At 37.3% G+C, this 5,214-nt stretch overlaps 1 long non-coding RNA gene across 1 annotated transcript; it reads right to left on the bottom strand.

Moving 5' to 3' along the window:
- Window positions 1–566: 566 nt before the first annotated feature.
- Window positions 567–1,047, bottom strand: LOC147606812 (uncharacterized). The gene is made up of 3 exons (XR_015264845.1): window positions 1,022–1,047; window positions 753–933; window positions 567–640 (listed from the first exon to the last, which is right to left on the bottom strand). It is a non-coding gene; the product is annotated as an uncharacterized LOC147606812 (long non-coding RNA).
- Between the last annotated feature and the right edge of the window lie 4,167 nt (window positions 1,048–5,214).

Genomic DNA, 5,214 nt, shown 5'->3' with positions numbered 1-5,214 from the left:
ATTCATGCACCTCATACATATACACATACAAAATATACATATACATATATGCAAGAGCTACCTACATACTAACATATATACATACATACTTTCTTACTTACTTAAATATAAAAAACAATCCTTTAAAGATAAAAAATGTATATACCGATCTTTAAAGTTCCAAACCATGAAAATCTTGATTACAAAGTCTTTTGATCCACATCATACTTATTGATATAATTATATATATACATATATCTACCTAAATTCATACACCTCGTACATATACATATACATACATACATACAAGAGCTACCTACGCAGCACTAACATATATACATACATTACATACATACTTTCTTACTTACTTAAATATATAACACAATCTTTTAAAGATCAAAAATGTATATATCGATCTTTAAACTTCCAAACCATGACAATCTCGATTACAAAGTCTTTTGATCCACAAATTATAGCATTCTTCTATGTGTCATCCCGACCTAATGAGAAATCTCCCATACATGCTTTGGCTACCTCCATGTCATTCTCTATCCCCATATAGTGCCTTTTTAACTCTTGGCATACACGTCTCAAGCCTCCACATCCCGCAAAAACGTCCAAGACACCATCTCCTTCACTTGAGAAGGTCTCCACTAGCCACCTACAATGAAATGCAATCATAAACGTGCATCTAAGAATTTTGAAAAAGTAGCTATGAAAATGAACAGAATGAAAATTGTCTCACCTACAGAACATAGGAGATCTTTCTACACCACCTCGAATGTAGCGCTCCAAGACCATCGTGCATTGGAATGGATGCTTCTTATTCTTCTCAAAAATGAAATTTTGTTGAGCGTTGAATAACTTCTTTGAAACATTTTGCCCAGCCTCACGATCAATAATAGGGACATGGCAATTTACTCAATAGAACATACTAAGCGCCAATGTATCCACCTACCATAACGAGAAAACATTATGTTTGGATATCCATACCACATAACATGTATACATAAAGGGAAATATTTGAGAGATTATGACTTACCCGTTCTCCATTCTCATACAAATAACTTGATTTCACATGAACAGACATTGTTCGATGCATGAACAATCCAACTTTCTTTCCCATGGAATATAGTTTAGGAAGTTGATCCATTAGACTCAAACACACAAACCAACCCTCATCAGCCACCACAAACAAACCAACAAAACTGAGTGTGGCACGTATCAATGATGAAGAAACTTGATTCCATGAGGGACACCCATCTGTATCTACATCAACAACCTGTAAACCTGTAGGAAAGTCAGCCCATACGAGGCGAACCACTGTATCTGAGGGAGCACCTCTATGAGATAGAGCCATGGGAATCTTCATCAAGAATTCTTCCACACTACAAAAAAGATTTATGATGTTTGGTTTTGGTAAGTATAACTTGGAAAACTAATTATATGGTGGGGTGGTTGCAAGATCAGGGTGCCCAGTTTTGTCCACTCAGGCACCCTGTAAACAGTAAAAAAACAGGCATTTGTTTACCTTTAGTGACTAATCTCTCCTAGTAAATGAAGGAATTTTGTTTCAAGTTCTTTTGTTGGAACATCATATTCAAAGTTGGAAATATAGTTGCATAATTTGATTAAGCATTAGATAGTCAAAAGTCCTCATTTTCTTAGGTACAAAGTCAATGTATACACCCTGTCCCAAATTTGAATTGATTCCATAAAATGCTAATATCTTTTACATATAAACTCATATGAGATTCCCACTTTGTACCTTAGATCTTCACATAATATGGAGCTTAACTTGATTTTTCGAGAAAATTTTAAGATATTTATCTATTTTCTTTAAATATTTCAAGGTCTTTAAAGTGTTATAATATACGCCACTTTTTGTACCCACAATAGCTACCACTTAAAATCCTCAATCTTGTAGATCAAAAGAGTGGGTAGATACTGAGACATTATTATAAAGTGGTGGTTAGTAAAAATTACAAATTCAATGGTTGGATTTTTAATGATCTCTTTTTTAAAATTCTTCCAGACTATCAGAAGGCCTGCAAATATTAATAATCTAATTAGTAAAATTACATTTTTGATGTGAATCATCTAAAACCTATAGGGACTAGTGTACTTGTAATGATGCATCTATGGAAAAATAAATTGGATCACTCTAAGTATGGAAAGATCATTTGTTTATCATTTCATCATATTTTTGATTAATTTTAATTAATTAGACTAATTTATATTAATTTAAGTTATATTGGGTTAATTTAAGGACAAGCGTATTTTCTATTATTTGCTTGATCTCATTTTAAGTACCTTGCCTCCTAAAATTTGCTCTCCCAAGCATTGTCCCAGTCCAGCATAAACTGGATAAAACTGGACAACCTGATCTTGCAACAACCCGGTGAAATTATTCTTTTTACCTATCTGAGCCCTCCGAAAGAGTGTGGACATCTACCAGCAATATGTGTAAAGAACATCTCTCACCTGCAAGTAAACAAGATAAAAAATGAGATGCATTTCGAAAGCACACACTTCTCAAAATAAATTTACGATGGAAAGTACTCTTACTAGTCATGTCCATGATGTCATGTTTTCCTGACACCTCCTCCTCTTGAAGATGCTCTCGTCGAGGGTCTCTCTCTTGATCTTCATTTGTGGGGTCTCCCTCTTGAACATCATGCATAATGTCAAGACGTCTCTTTGTTCGCCTCTCACCTTGCACTTGAGACGATGTAGATGTATGCTCTTGGTGTGATTGTGGCACTCGTGATAGTGGTGTGGATGGTTTTGGGGCCACGCTCGAGGATCCAACTACTGGAGACTGGGTCAAGTTTGTTGGCGGTACGGGGAAGGTATTCTAGAGTCTTCTTGAGTTGGGGGCTCTCTTTCAAGCTCAGATTAGTAATTCTTAAATTCTTCAAGAAATAGATCAAGATAATTTAGTAAAAAGGTAGAAATCCCCAGACCTTTTTGTATATGTATAATGCGTATATGTATTTTCTGCAAAAATAGAATGGCATTAGAAGATATATACCTGTAGACAACCCTCTTTGCGGCATTCTCCACCTCAGGTTGCTTTTGGCCTTCCTTCACTTTTCCAATCTTTGCCCACACCTCATGGAAGGCCCATGGTATGTATTTTGATCGCTCCTCTTGCACCCATTGCATAAATGGTGAGATGTAGATAACATCATCATATACCAATAAACCCTCCAAAATAGAGTCTGCCTCCCCTATTAGCTCTTCCCCCAATACAACTCTTTCTTCATATGCAGCAACGTCTTTTTGTTATCCCCAAACAGCTCCAAGATTACCTTGTCCTTTGCCCTCTCGGTCATCATAAGCATTTGAAGCAATTCCATCTTCCTATTTCAGCTCAGCATCATACCAAAGCCATAAGAGATTAGATGTTAAGGTTAGTTTATGTTAAGGGAGGTTTATTGACATGTGACATACCTTTGAGTTGAAATCCGAGATATGGCGCAACTGTGTAGAGCTTTTCTTTGGTCAGAGCAAAACCAATCCCTTCTTAGACCAATCATAGTTATATACGAGTTGAAAGAATGCATCACCATTGGATGGGTTTGCAATTATGAGCATCTTGTACGCTCTATCTCGAAATGTTTGCTCTACACCACGTCTGGCTTTCTCACATTTTGTCTCATATTCTTGCAACCCCATGGCATGTCTATCAATGCATGATATAGCTATCAATGCATGATATAGCTTGCTTCACTGCATTTTCAAATGATGTCTATGTATAACGAAAAGGACTCATTATCACTCATACGATTAAAAACATTGATAATCCGTTTATTAATAAAAGATGGGAAATGCAAACACTACCTTCCACACAAGCTGTGCCAAGATTGTAGCTGGAGCATTGTACCATTGCTCTCCACTTCGTCGCTCCAAACTAAGCTCCATTAAAGCCCACTTCCTTACGTCTTCACCAAGGTAGTCCAATATGGATGATTTGTCTGCCATTCCAAATCGTTGAAACATGAAGATCTCATGTGACAATGTGGGTGCAACACTAGTGTGCACCAATCTGTTGTAAAGAGTCACAATGAGCCAAGAACTTAACAATGACTTCACAATGTCCGTAATTAAGTAGAGAGAGATCACTTACTCATTTTGAGATCGCAAAGCCAATAGCAATTCTCCTTCTTGCTTCTTGTCCACAACCAAAAATTGACATTTGACCCAGACATGGCGTGAGGGGCTATGAGACCAAGCTAGAGAAAACAAAATAAAGATATTACAATATATTACTTTCAATGTTGCATAAAATCACTCCATGGCATTCAAAATAACATACCTTCGCGCACTCGAGACATCCATGCCTTCACACGATGATTGCCATCCCAAACAAGAAACTTCCTCCCAATCAGTTCCTCTGATTTCATCCTCAAATCTGTCATGTCGTACCACCCACCAGTATGGTCCCCATTCTTGCAATTCTATTTGTGTGACCGTGAAATACATAGAGCTTCCGCGTGTAAGTGAAACTAAAAAAGGAGGAGATGCCTCGACATAGCCATGGCAATCAAAGGAATTACGAAACACCTCAAGTTGGCTAGAAACTGTACAGATGGCTTCATTTGGAATCAGTCTGCATAAAGGGACCAATGGGGTAGAGGAATTGCGTTGCACAAAAAACTTAGTGAATACATCACCAAGCAATCCCAATTCAATAGATTTTCCAAGAAGCCTTCTTTGGGTCTCCCCTTTAGATTCAGGCATCTCCGTGTGAGTTGGAGAAGGTGAGCTCGTTGAGCCAATTTCATTCTCCAACACAAGCGCTTCTTCCTCATGAACAAGAGAATTATGCGCTTTTGTTTCCTCTCTAACAGGAGATACATGTGAGGATATAGGTGTCCGTGATTGAGTTTCCTCGCTAAGAGTCAAACAAACACGCCCAGATCTAAGTGAGTATCCCCTATTGTCTGTAAGACACACACACCAAGCCCAAGTAAGCATATCTAAAAACATTAAAACACAATCTCATTAGAAATTTGGCTATTCACATCATATACCTTTCTTAGTCTTTGCCTGTTGTTTTCTTGCTTTTCTTGGAGCCATCTGTCTCTCTTTTGTCCTAAATATGAGTAGCAAACAGTTTGAGCTGAATGATAGATAGAGATGATCAATCTCGCACATAAACCCTACTTCATATCTATAGGAAAACATCAACCTCACACACACAAACCTTACTACATGTCTAAGAAAACA

The sequence above is a fragment of the Cibotium barometz genome, chromosome 56 (assembly GCF_041138505.1).
Source record: "Cibotium barometz isolate CiBa-2024 chromosome 56, ASM4113850v1, whole genome shotgun sequence".
NCBI classification, from domain to species: domain Eukaryota; kingdom Viridiplantae; phylum Streptophyta; class Polypodiopsida; order Cyatheales; family Cibotiaceae; genus Cibotium; species Cibotium barometz.
The sequence above is the reverse complement of the archived record's forward strand: the minus strand, read 5'-3'. Positions and strand labels throughout refer to the sequence as shown.